The sequence below is a fragment of the Anthonomus grandis genome, chromosome 5, assembly GCF_022605725.1.
Source record: "Anthonomus grandis grandis chromosome 5, icAntGran1.3, whole genome shotgun sequence".
Classification (NCBI taxonomy): Eukaryota; Metazoa; Arthropoda; class Insecta; order Coleoptera; family Curculionidae; genus Anthonomus; species Anthonomus grandis.
In genome coordinates, this window is record NC_065550.1 from 11,683,502 (window position 1) to 11,698,526 (window position 15,025).

Below are 15,025 nucleotides of genomic sequence, written 5' to 3' on the forward strand. Positions count from 1 at the left end.
ACCTGTAACAAACGCTCTTCTCCCAATAGATTTGGTCGAAGTTTGACTTCCTCCTAGGTGCTGCCTCTTCGTAAATTTACAAGGTTCGCGATTGCCGATAAACCGTAAAAACGGACCAACTCCGCGATTTTTGTCGGATATTGTTCGACTTAGAACTCCGTCGACTGCGCCAGTTATAGATTTGAAAGATGAAAAGGCTTTTTTAAAAAAAATTATTTTAAGAACGTTACAGCGTTGTGACTTAACTCTACTAATGCTTAAATCTATCTGATTAAAACGATACAAATTACAAATACTTAGCTAAAGTAAAAATTATTACAATGCAAAAGATCATATTCTATAAACTAAGGAATAAAATATAGTATAGTCAGGGGTTATATGTTCCGTAACTCGCGTTTCCGCTGGTGATACCGGCATGCACCTTTCGCGAGCGTCCGCGGTGTTGCCTGCGCAATAAAATACTCCTAGCGCGGAATATTCTTTTGTCGTGCAAAGTAATTCTTTTACTTATTATGATGATAATGCCTTACGTAAAATATTATTATCGACTGCCGTAGTAAATGTGTTTGATAAAGATGGTAATATTCATTTCTGCAGAGTTTTATTAGACAGTGGCAGCGAATCGTCGTTTATTACCGAAGAAATGTGTAAGAAATTGGGTTTGAATATTAAAAACACGAATATTTCTGTGTCTGGAATTGGACAAATGTATTCAAAGGTATTAAAACAGACACAAATAAAGATACAGGCGCGACATAATTCTTATGAAACAAATTTAAATTGTTTGATTTTGCCTAAAATTACAAATAAAATACCGGCTTCACCCATTGACACTTCCAATCTAAAAATTCCCACTAATCTTGTTTTGGCGGATCCAGGGTTTGGTGAACCTGGGCCAATTGATATTTTAGTGGGATGTAAAAGGTTTTGGGACTTATTGGCTATTGGTCAAATTAAGTTGGGAAATAATTTACCTATTATTCAAAAACTCCACTTGGGCTGGGTTATTTCAGGGACTATAAATGAGCAGAGTAAATCTAATATTTTTTGTCAGTTTTGTGCTATTGACCCTCTTGGTCAGTCTTTAAAAAACTTTTGAGAGATTGAAGAGAAGCCCTACGATAAAATATTATCTATCAACAGTGTGAGGATCTTTTCCAGGCTACAACTACGCGAAATACCGATGATCGGTTTGTGGTTAATTTGCCCCTAAAATATTCCTCTGACGTTCTGGGTGATTCTCTAGAAAGTGCCACCAAACGCTTTTTTAGTTTGGAACGAAAACTTAACAAAAATCCTCATTTAAAGCAGGATTATATTAATTTCTTAGAAGAGTATGAATCTCTCGGGCATATGTCTAAAACCAATTTTGACCAATTAACAAAAAGGTCTTACTTCCTACCTAACCATTGCGTAATTAATAATTTAAGCACCACCACAAAGTTGCGTGTGGTCTTTGATGGCTCTGCGAAGACATCTAGCGGCTATTCTCTTAACGACATTCTTTTGGTTGGACCAACCGTTCAGGACAGTTTATTTTCTATTTTGTTGCGATCAAGGCAACACAAAGTTCTTCTTAAAGGTGACATTACTAAAATGTATCGCCAAGTCCTGGTAAAAAATTATCAACGCGACTTGCAATTAATTCTTTGGCGTTCTGATCCATCTAATGAGATTGCCCCTTACAGGTTGAATACCCTTACATATGGCACTGGTCCGGCAGCTTATATTGCTACAAGATGCCTAGAAGAGCTCTCCCTTAATTGCGCGCATTCAAATCCCAGATTAAGTAAAATAATAGCCCACGACTTTTACGTTGATTACCTCTGCACTGGAAGTAGTAGCATCGAAGAAGTAAAGGTTATAAAAGAGAAAATTGTAAACCTCTTAGCCTCGGTTGGTTTTGAACTTAGAAAATTTAATTCAAATAAGCCAGAGGTATTAAATGAGATCACTAATACTTCCAATAGCGATGTTCACTTTGGTAATTCTTCTGAGACAAAAACGTTAGGATTATATTGTGATTCTCAAAGAGATATTCTTAAATATTCAATTAAAATTCAAAACATAAATAATAACTATACGAAACGAAAAATATTATCTTGCATTGCGCAAATATTTGGTCCTTTAGGACTCATTGCTCCTATTGTCATAATTGCTAAAATAATGATTCAAAAATTATGGCAGTGCAAGATATCATGGGATGAATCTTTACCTCCAGAAATGTACCTTAAATGGCATGACTTTCAAGAGCAATTAAATGACCTAAATGACTTGACTATTACTAGAGACATTTTAATTCAAAATACTATTCGCATAGAACTACATGGATTTTCTGATGCGAGTGAGCAGGCTTATTGCGCATGTATTTACGTCTTATCCTCTGATAATATAGGTAATACTCAAAGTATGCTTCTTTGTGTAAAGACGAGAGTTGCACCTATTAAAACAATAACAATACCACGTTTAGAGCTATGCGCTGCTGTTTTACTCGCAGAACTCACCTCTACAGTGAAAAATTCTCTTAATCTTATATTTGATCAAATCCATTTTTGGTGTGATAGCACTATCGTGTTGTCATGGATAAGATCAGAAGCACAAAACTTTAAAATTTTTGTGGCTAATAGAATTTCACAAATCCAAAATTTAACTGATATAAAATGCTGGAATTATATAAAGACTGATGAAAATCCAGCGGATATTCTTTCAAGAGGAGTCAGTCTTGGTCTTTTAATATCCAATGAATTATGGTGGAAAGGCCCGTCTTGGCTGGTTTTACATAAAGAATATTGGCCTCAATCATCATTTAATATAGTTAATTCTGACTTAACAGAAGTAAAACCAAAGCGCATAACTTCTTTAGTATCTAGTAGTACTGACTTTGAATTCGTTGAAAAATTTTCATCTTTAAATAAGTTAGTAAATGTTTGGGCTTATTGCGTGCGATTTGTAAATAAATGTACAAAATCAAGTTTTGCAAAAGAAAAAAATCTAACCTCACAAGAAATAAAGGATAGTTTAATGTCACTTGTAAAATTAATTCAAAATATTGAATTTAAACAAGAAATTGCTGATTTAGTGTCAAATAAATCTGTGTCGTCCAAAAGTAAATTGTTAAAGCTTAACCCCTTCATTGACGCTGATGGTATCTTAAGAGTTAGAGGCCGACTGAGGCATTCAGATTTTCCTTATGAAAAGAAGTACCCTGCAATATTGCCATCTAAGCATAACTTAACGCGTTTAATAATTAAAAAGGAACATCTAAGATTGCTTCATGCCGGCCCTCAATCTCTATTAGCAGCATTGCGAGAAACATTTTGGCCACTCTCAAGAAGAAACTTCGTAAGAAAGGTTGTGCGGTCGTGCATCAGGTGTTTCCGTTTTGATGCATCTGGCACTCAACATATAATGGGTGACTTACCCAAACCTCGCGTAATTGTTAGCAGACCTTTTCTAAATGCAGGTGTAGATTATATGGGTCCTGTCATATTGAAGGACAGAACCACTAGAAGTTATGAGCCGATAAAGGCATGGGTCTGTCTTTTTGTTTGCCTGGCCACTCGAGCTATTCATTTGGAGCTTGTTGGCGATTTGACCACTAAATCGTTTTTGGCGGCTTTAAAAAGATTTTTTGCTAGAAGAGGTATGTGCGCTAATATCTATTCCGATCACGGAACAAATTTTATTGGAGCAAAAAATGAAATTTATAAATTTTTATCTGAAAATAAGTCTGACATTTGCTCGAGTCTGAGTTCTAACAATATAAACAGGCATTTCATTCCACCTAAATCTCCGCATTTTGGTGGAATATGGGAAGGTGGTGTAAAATCAACCAAATATCATATTAAAAGGGTTTTGGGTGATATACCGTTAAGCTATGAAGAGTACTCTACCTTACTCTCTCAAATAGAACCTTATTTGAATTCAAGACCTTTATCTCCTCTTAGCCCAGATCCTTCCGATCCGCAACCTATTACCCCTGCACACTTCCTCATAGGAGAGCGCTTAACATCATTACCAGAAGAGGACTTTACCAATGTTCCTGAGAATCGCCTTACTAAATTCAATAGGGTGCAGCAAATGGTGCAGCATTTTTGGACCAGATGGTCAAAGGAGTACCTTTCAGAGATGCAGCAACGGACTAAATGGAAGAAGAGCTTTCCAACACGATTAAACCCAGGTTCACTTGTTTTAGTTAAGGAAGATGGACTTCCTCCTCTAAAATGGATGATGGGTATTGTGACAAAGGTGCATCCAGGTTCGGATGGTGTAATTCGAGCTGCAACAATCAAGACTGGGACCACTGAAATAAAACGTCCAGCAGTTAAGCTGTGCATGTTTCCAGACGAAAAGTAGACGTTGAAACCTTTTGGTTTTCAAGGCTGGCGGCATGTTTAGGATTCGTATCAAGTCCCTATGACCGAGCGCGTGGAAACACCGCTAACCACAAGCAGCAAGCAGTGAATCAGCCGATTAAAAAAGGCGCTCTCACTCTCTCAACGTGTGTCCGTGTAGCGACACGTATCTATTCATTCTGATTTAAAATTATATATATATTCCTTGTATTTTTATGGAATTAAATACCATACAAGCAAGAAAAATTTGTGTGACTTATTCACAATATATAACAATATATATAAGTGCTATAGTTTCGATTTGATTTCAATTTAATTTTTCGAGTTCATTTGATAAATCCTAACTCATTTTTCAGGTTTTTTATGTACTTTAAAAAAAATCGAAAATTGAACTTTATTACTGTTACCTGTTATTCAAATGTAATTTGAATTTAGTATTAAGAGCTTATATAGGACAACCAATATGATTCGTTTTGCGTTTTGAACATAATCATTGTTAAGAAAATAAGATAACTAAACATTATCGAACTCTATTACTATTACCAATTATTCGAAAGTAATTTGAATTTAGTATTAAGAGCTTATAGGACAACCCATATGATTCGTCTTGCGTTTTCGACACAAGGATTTTTGGAAAATACGATAACTATACACTTTAGCTAACAATTATTCGTTTTGCGTTTTGGACATAATCATTGTCAAGAAAATAATATAGCTATTAATCCGATTTGTTTTCAATTTAATTTTTAGAGTTTATTTGTTATATCCTACATGATTTTTTACATTTTATGATGTATTGTGTTATCAAAAATACTAATATCTCACTTTATTTCGGTTACCTATTATTCAAATGTAATTTAAGTTTAATACTAAGAGCTTATATAGGACAACCTATATGATTCGTTTTGCGTTTTAAACAAAATCAGTGTTAAGAAAATTCGATAACTAAAAACTTTAACTATTATTTTGATTTCATTTCAACTTAATTCTTAGAGTTCATTTGATATATCCCCATTCATTTTTCAAATTTTTTGATATGTTGTGTTTTAAAAAAATTCGAAGATCGAACTTTATTACTGTTACCTGTTATTCATTACGTTTTGGACGTAACCAGAATTAAGGAAATACGATAAATATTCACTTTAGCTATTGTTCCGATTTGATTTCAATTTAATTTTTCGAGTTCATTTGATATATCATAACTCATTTTTCAAATTTTTTGATGTGTTGTGTTTAAAAAAAAAATCGAATATTGAACTTAATTACTATTACCTGTTATTTAAATGTAATTTAAATTCAGTAGTTAGCTTATACAAGATGACCCAAATGATCCTTTTTACGTTTTGGACATAACCAGGATTAAGAAAATACGATAACCATTAACCTTAGCTATTGTTTTTTTGAGTTCATTTGATATATCTTAACTCATTTTTTGATATGTTGTGTTTTAAATGCGATTATATAAAAATTTGAAATTTGGCATACATTGGGAAGTCATGCGATACATCGTTTGAAAGGTCCACTATATGCTTTATGGTCCTAGAATATTAAGTCATTACTTCTACTTATAGCAAAATAGCAGCCTTTCAAAATCTTATTTTTCGCATTTTTATTTTCTTTACTACACCTGTTCAGGTGTAATTTATTTGTAGATGTGTCGTTGTTTGTAGAGTTTTTTTTATTTTTTGACATTGACAAAAAATACAAATCCCAAAACTAAATATACAAAAAGTTTACGTCTCACATCACTACTGTCAAGTCAACCTAAGATGGCCGCCGTCCGAAATTTCGCTTTGGCAGATCAAATTTTATGGGGCTGCTTGGCAGTCCGTATAGTCTCGAGGCGCTCTGGCACTACGCATATTAAATGCGCATTGGCAAAATAATATTACAGGTAGGAGAATAATGCATTAGAAATGGTATATAAGTATACCTAACTACTAAGGTATGACAAAGAAAAGACTGTCTCCCGATCAGATATTGGTCCCAATTTGTCTAGGTTACTTATTAAAGTCCAGTTCAGAGATCTATTAGAATCTTTGATGTGTCGCAGATGCCGCACTAACTAGTCCGTGCGCCTATGTCATATTTATTGTTGCATGATATATATGTTTAAATGGCAACATTTTATATTGTCTATCTATGAAATCATTTTAAATAAACGTAAAACCCCTTTTTTTATACTATTTTTTATTTTTTTTTTTGAAAATGTCAATTTTTAGAAAGAAAATAATATCAAAAAATTGACCGCGGACTAAAATCCAAGCATCTTACAAGATATTTTAAACACTTCCAGCACTCACAGACTTGTCACCTCCTTTTAGCCAGTCTATTAAACAAAGATAAAACACCTGCGTTCTGGCGATTTCTACTTTAGGCTGTGCAAGTGATTGTGTATCTCTCTCTATGCCACTGATTTTAAGAATTACGGGGCCTTACCCAAATAAATGTTTGGGCAGTTTTTGTATTAATTTCGACGTGTTTTTAAAGAGATCTTTAAGGATAGGTCTATCGCCTTTAAAATAGTTGTTGGATGGGTCTATCACCTTTAATAGTTGGGAGGGGGGCCATGTGAGGTTATTATTTGATGTGTTTTGCCGGTTATGCTTTTTACACGTTTATGAAAGTAAAGAATTTAGAATTTGGCCTGTATTCGTCTAAATTTTTTGCAGTTTTTACTATAAGGAAGTGTGCTTTTTTATTTGTGTTTGTGGATTTGTTTTGGTATTATACCTAAAGACCTTAAAATGTTTCGACCCTGGGAAAATAGGCAGGAAAATTTGGCAAGTAAAGAGGAAAGTGTTTGTGCGGGCTTATGGAGACCATGGGTGTACAAGAAAGACAATAACATTTGTGATAAAAACAATAAGAGTGATCTGGACAGTGATTTAGACTTACATAGTTTTGATAGTTCATTTTCTAGTATTGAGGAAGCAAAAAGAAGCAAGGGAAGTAGAAGCTACAGAGGAAATCAAGCAGTTTTAAAACGTAATTGTTTAAGTACAGACGCCAAACAAATTTATCTAAATATCTATAACAATCTAAGGAATGATCCTCAGTTCACAAATGATTGTAGTGCTTTGCAAAAAACAGCGTTTTTAACAGGGGTTCCCTATAGTACAATATGCCTGTAAAAAAAGGATTTAAGACAGAATAAAAAGAAAAGATGCAGGAAAATCAAAGGGACTTGACACGGATATTGCCAAATTGCTAAGGAAAGGTGTGTATTTTAGATACAAAAACAATGAGGTTCTGACCATAGAGGCACCTTATCGGCAAGGGACAAACATTTCTTAGTCTCAACCTTGCGGAGATACCTGATAAAACTTGGATTTAAGCTTAAGATGGTTAACAAAAGAGCTGCTGTAATGGAATTGTCAAGTGGTGTATAGAATATTTGAGGAAAATTTAAAAAATTTGGGAGGAAGAAAGATCCATATATTATTTAGCCAAAACATGATATGATACATTTATGATTGATGTATGATTTCTATTCTCTGGGAATAAAGTCCCTTTTTTGCCATAGTAAGAAAACCATATTTTTATTAATAAAACAAGTTTAAAATTTTGTTTTTTACAGCTTACTGCCCCTGTTCGTCCTTCAGTGACACAATAAAGTATATATAATGTAATGCTTTAGTATCCATATGCTGATGTGCGAGATGAAGTTGGAATCCATGGTGGCAACAGAGAAACTGTTTCCTTCCTTAATGGAAGAAACTGGCAAAGAACAATGGCAAAAAAACAGAATTTAAAAAATTGTGTTAACTTTTTGGGCCAGATTCGAAAGAGTGGTTAAATTTATAAAAGTATTTAGTATCCTCACTGTAGTTTTAGGATCCAGTATACTTAAAATGTGTATAAGATTTTTAGTTTTTAGTATAAGCATTTATTTTTGTTAATTTTTATCTAATCTCTCCTAATATGTATAACTAAATACGAGGCAAACAAATTAATAAATATTACATTCAGGATGTAAAGTGTGTTTTTTTTTATAAGTAAAACTTGTGTCTTTTTAAACGCATAAAGTATAGATAGCTAGATGATTTTTAATGTAAAAGTTTATTTTAAAAAATATACTTCCAATTTTCTGACTACATAATTACTTTTTATCAAAAGAAGTTGGTACTAAATATAGAGATGGGGGATTTTCATGAGTATATTATTATAATAATGTATCATAATATGTATTAATTAAAAAAAACTATAATAAAGGACATTGAATATGGCAGCCACAATCCCCATTAATAATCACCACCATGTAAAAATAATTCAATATTAATTCATCAATAATTCATCAATTCCCAAAAAAAGGAAATATATAAAATTTGAAGACAAACCAAAACAGTTTACACTTTTGTGTCAAAAAGTGTAAGCTGTTTTGGTTTGGTTTTAACTATTTAATGCTTTAATCCACAGAATAAATGAGCCTAAGTAATTCGTATCACCTATTCTCTGATCAAACTCAAAAATGCTTTATTGTCAATATAAACATAGAAGTTGTAGACAAAGCCAATAGACTGTACATTAAAGGAATAAAAACGAGAAACTAATTTAAAATAAAATAAAATTATATAAGACATTGAAAAATACTTAAATGCTAATCATTAAAAAATTCACCTAAACTATAGTACGCTTTACTAGCAAGAAATATTTTCGTCCTTGCACGTAGGCTTTTTTCAGTCTTAAGTTGTCTTATTTCTAGTGGAAGTTTATTAAACAGCTTTCTACCTCCATATATGATAGAGCTACGGACAAGTTCAAAATGAGGAATGGGTAGCCTTAACAAATAATTTTGTCGCGTATTATAGTGGCTTCCTAAGTTACTGAATTAAAAAGTGAATTTGAACATGAACCCCAAAAGCAAATTCCATATCGAAGGTGCGACTCGATAATCGCGAAGTATGCAGCTCTGGCGATGACGTGCGATGCGATGCAGTTGTGGCAGATCGTTCACATAAATGAGAAAAAGTAAAGGACCAATTACTGATCCTTGCGGAACACCCACATTTATATTAAGTTCCTTAGAGATACCACCATTAAATTTGAGAGCCTGGACACGATTTGATAAGTAGGAACGAAACCACTCAAGGGCAGTTCCTCTGAAACCATAGAGCTCCAGTTTCATCAGCAGCGCTCTGTGACTCACGCAGTCAAATGCCTTGGACAAGTCACAGAATACCGCTGCTGCAACTTCACCAACATTCAGTCGGTTGTACAGGTGCTCTAGAAAGCTAAAGATAGCATCATTTGTGCTCACAGACTCACGAAAGCCAAACTTCTGAAGACTCAATAGGCCAAACCTATTTAAAAATGAAACCATCCTCACCTTAACGAGCCGTTCCACTATCTTGGCTAAAGTAGGCAATAACGCTATAGGTCTAAAGTTAGAAGGACAGTCGCGATCGCCACCCTTGTAAAGAGGAACAACCATTGCTCTTTTTAAGCACTCTGGGAAAACTCCAGACATAAATGAAAAGGTAATTGACTCGGCCAAGACTTGCAAAGCAACAAGAGGTAAAACAGAAAATATTTTAAGAGAAAGCCCATCCCAACCTGATGAACTCTTATTCTTAATATTAACCATTAACTGTTTAAGCTCTTCTACACTTGTGGGGACAAAAAAGAAAGATTCGGCTACTACCACATTGCTGAGATAGCTTCTGGGATCTATTTTTTGTTAGAGATTGGCTGCAAGGTTACTAGCAATATCACAGTAGAAGGAATTGAGGACATTGGAATCTAAGGTACTTGGAATAACCAAGACATTATTTTTGCCCCTAAGCTCATTTAAAATCTTCCAAGACTCTTTTGCTCTGTTGGAGAAATTATTTATCCTTCTTTGAAAGTAGGTCCACTTAGCCATTCTAATTGAGTTTCTGTAAATCTTGCGGTATCTGTTATAATAATTTAAAAATGTTGCATTGTTCATAGCGTATTTTCTAATGTAAAAAAGGGAGCACATATTTTTTCCCAGTTACTCGTAAACCCTTAGTATACCAAGGTTTTCTATTTCGTTTCTTAATATTGACAACAGGAAAAGCAGTGTTAACAGTAGTCCATACATTATTCCAACTTGACATATTGCAAAGCAAAGAGACTTGACTTGTTATAAGGGACTGATGACGCTAAAAACTAAACTTATGAAATTAAAATTTTTGGTTAAACTCATTTAACGTACGTAAATTTTATATTTAAATTAAATATTATCTTGCTATCAACTATCCTGAATTTCTAACTTAATAAAACTAAACCCAAAAATCCCGACTAATAAAGTTTTAAATACAAATAAATTTTAAGGCCGGACCTGTGCAACTTTTCAAGCTTGAGTGGATGTGACTAAGGTTCAGGCGTTTAACAAAATAGTACGTGGGCGCATGTAGTCAAATTTTACGAATCAAATGTATAAATTCTTTAAAAAAATGCTTAAAACATTTATTTATTTAATGAAATTATTAAACATCGCTTAGAATATTACTTTATTCTCTTTCCACATAAAATTTTGCGATTTAGGGTAAAAACACACGAGGCTGTTTGCAAGCGGTTTGCGCCGCGACGGTTGTCGCGCCGTGGTCGAGCTCAGCGCCTCGTTTATGGGACTTGTGAGCCTTGAAACAGACGGCGACGCCTAATCCCATAAAACGCGGCGTCCGACGCGCGTACCCTGCTCGATACCATGGGCCGCCGGCACGCCGCTTGGTTTTTATTGCTTTAGCGGCACTACCGCGGCACATCATTTACATATCTTCTGTGTTGCAAACCACACGTAGGGTTTTTTGGTGTGTTTTTTTTTTTTGTGCAGTGTTGAAAATTGTTCATTTATTATAGAAAATAGGGAATTCAACATATAAAAATTAATTACTGAGGTTCAATTGAGGCCAGCGATTTGGGATTTGCGTGATGATAATTATTCAAACAGAATTAAAAAAAAACAGGCATGGGAAGAAGTTACTACAGAATTTCTAAGCACAGCTGCTTCTGTTGAGGAAAAAAAAATTATAAGTATTATATGCTATATATTATATGTATATTATATATTATATGCGATTATATTGATTCGTTATCAAAAGCTTTTCTTCCACTGATATGCTATCTCTCATAATAGTATTAGCTTTTGTACATGGCTCTTGGATCAATAAAAGTAACTCCTGGTATGATTCCTTTGACATTCTGGTGAAATTTAAACAATTTTCCGGATCTTCACAAATCTCCTTATAGATGGTATTGAAATATCCCTTCTCGTTTCTTTCCATAACTATGGGATGTATCCATAGCTTACGTTTCGTTCTATTTTTTTTTTGGTTTTTTGCGTAATGCCAGTGCCGATGCCGCCAACAAAAATAAAAAATCATCTTCACTGTCAGAGTTCATTTTGCTCACGATAAATAAAAAACTGTGAACTGTACGCAAAGCTTGGCAACATCAAACTGATCTTGTAATTTTTCGTGCCGTTCGTAGTTGCGAAAGCCGTCGCGTGTGTTTTAAGTCGAGCGGCGGTCCACCGGCCGCCGTCGCGGCGCAAACCGCTTGCAAACAGCCTCGTGTGTTTTTACCCTTAAACATGCATTTCATGTGACAATACAAGCAACACCGGCACACGGACTATTTGCGGTACATCAAAGATTCTAATAGATCTCTGAACTGAACTATACAATACGCGAAGCGTATTGTAAGAACGCACCGGAAAAAAATGGTGGAGGTTCCGACTTGCGACACATAAACGCTAATAACTTTTGTTCTATGGTGAATTTTTTTTCTGGTTTTCACTGTTTTATGTGGGAAGGTTGAGGCTACAAGATGATGTAAATTTTTTTTGGCCACGTCAAAAAACTGCTTTTTTCGCGAAAACAGTCGGTGCAGCAGTTTGTGGAAAACTGACTAAGCCGAATTTTATGAAACTCATTGACATCAAAGACCTCTACGGAAACCTGCTCCCAAAGGGCGCTTTTTAAGATAAACCCCTTAGAAGTCGGATTTTTCTGTGAATGAATTTTAAACTTTTTGCGCGGTACCTTGCAGACTTAAACGGTTGTGGGGCCTAAACGGTAAAGTTCCCGACAATGCGGACAAAACAGCCCTTTTCTACGTAAATGTAGCTTTCTTTTTTTGTAAAAACAATTTTTTTCAAAAACAAACTCCTTCCGAGATACACGAGCTCAAACTTAAAATTTTGTTTTTCAAAAAAAAAAAGCAAATTTTTTGAGAAATTATTTTTTTTCTATTTCTAAAAAATTTTTTTAATTTTTTTTGTTTACATCATTTGAAAGCCTAATCCTTTAGGATTAAATAGAGGTATTAATCATGGCCCTACCTATTATACAGGGTGAGCTGTGTTAACAAATATGAACCCCTGTTTGAGCCTTTGTTTGACCGTTTTTTTCTATTTTTCTTAATAACTCTTTAATGGTGGCACCTAAAAATTTCAAACTTTCAGCGTTTTAAGAACTTTTTAAAAGCTATTTTTCGACATAGTCTACAGTCTTCTACGTAGAGCAGTTTTTGCTCTACACCTTTTTTTAACTTTGACGCTTTATACCGGCAGACCTATGACACCTACGAAAACCATTTTTTTTCTGAAATCACCGGACACTATCTGGCTATAATCCACTAAAAACCGTTTTTCTTCAAATGTTACCATTTTTCCGCAACAAGCTGTTATTTAAGAAAAACCCCAAAAAATAAGCCGTTCCAATCAACCAGTCATACCGTCGACACCACGGCAGCCAACGCATGGTACAATATAGTTGGCGGTCCAGCACCAAATAGACCCAATGTAAAAGCATACGGACGACGTCACTATCGAGTCGCACATGGCCAGATGACGTAACCGCGGGGTTTTGTATTGTGGCGGCAAATTCGGCCCGTTTGCGCTACGAGTTAGAGTAGGAAAAGCGGTTTGAGAGAAGGATGGAGGATGTCTGGCAACAATTAAAAACGCGTCGTGTTCGTCTCGTGACGTCATGAATTATTTTATTAATGAATATTATTAGTATTATGATGGGGACAATTTTACGCGGTTTCTTGATAAATTACTAGGATAAATAAAATGAATATAAATATTAATAAATATATATTTGAAATATACAGAGGGTATTGATATTATGGAACATTTATGAGGATAATCATAGTATATAAATAGAATTATACGGAGGGTTTTAAGGTTGAGTGCATAAATAAGGAAAATATTATTTGTCTTAATAGTAATCGGAATATATCGGGGGTTTTAAGTTTTTATGGCATTTGTAAGGAAAATAATATTTATAATAATAGTAATATTAATCTACAGGGTGTTTTAAAGTTTAAGTGCAATAATAAGAAGAATATTATTTATAATAAAAGTAATATTAATCTTCAACATGTGTTAAGGTTTTAGTGCTTTCATAAGGAAAATATTATTTATAATTATAGTAATCGTATTATAAAAGGTGTTTTAAGGTTTAAGGACATTTACAAGAAAGATAATATTTATAATAATTGTAAAAGCAGCATAAAAGTTATGACAAGGTATAAATACCTGGAAAAAAATAATAGTAATAATAGTTTTATTTTAGTGGGGGTTGCTAAATTGGTAATAAATTTATATTAATAGTTTATCAATTTAGAAAAAAAAGACATTGATGCGGTGTCAAAAAAGGTGTATTTTTTGTATTATTTTACTATATTACTGATATCACGGCTTTTATAGCTTCAATTCAATAAGTTGATAAATTTTTTATGCGTTTTTTTCCTTTAATTTTTTTAAATTTTATTATTATTGCCTTTTAAAATAAAAATAAAAAAAACAAGAAATAAACCACTTTTTCCTATCCTAATACATTGCTTCCTTATGGGACCTGATCTTTCTCTTTAGATTGTGACACTCGTATGAATCGTGGAAAAATTTGTCATAAAGCTTTTTTACTAGTTTTTGAATGGTCTTTAACCAGAAGAAAGAAATTTTGAATTCGGAGCATATTTTGAAAAAATTGTCATTTTGACCCCGGATTTTGTTCGAAAATCGAAAATTGCAAAGAAATAGGTTTTCTGTTGATTTTAGAGTCAAATTGGTAATAACCTTTTTTAAAGGTACTCTGAAGTAGTGCAGGATAGAAAAATAAAAAATTGACATTTTCCCATAGGGCTCTTGATAATTCGATATTTATGTTACAGTTTTTTTCAGTTTTCTCCGATTCTATAATAGCTAGAACCGATTTATTTTGACATGCGGATACCTCTTAATATACCCAAGAACTTTTATTTAATACAAAAAAATGTCAGAGTTATAGTTTATTTATAAAAAAATAAAAACCATTTTTTCGAAAATTTTCGTGAGTATACGCTTTCGATTTTCAACAAAAAAATATTTTTTTTTTCTTGGGTTTTTTTTGGTGAAAATTGCCAGTTTAGGGCTAACATTAAAATTTGTCAATAATCATTAAAAAAAAAAATTGTACCGTGGGAAAAAACCAGTTTTCTTTTGTTTTTTCCACATTTTTACTAATATCTCGGCTTCTATAGCTTCGATTGAATTCGTTAATAGTTTCTTTTATTACTAATTCTTTTTCTGTTAATTTTTTTCATATTTTATTACAATTGATTTTCAAAATAAAAAAAATCGACATAAAATTGTCTTATCCCAATCCCCTAATGAATAGGACCCTCTTTTCCCTTTATCTTGTGGCACGGATAAA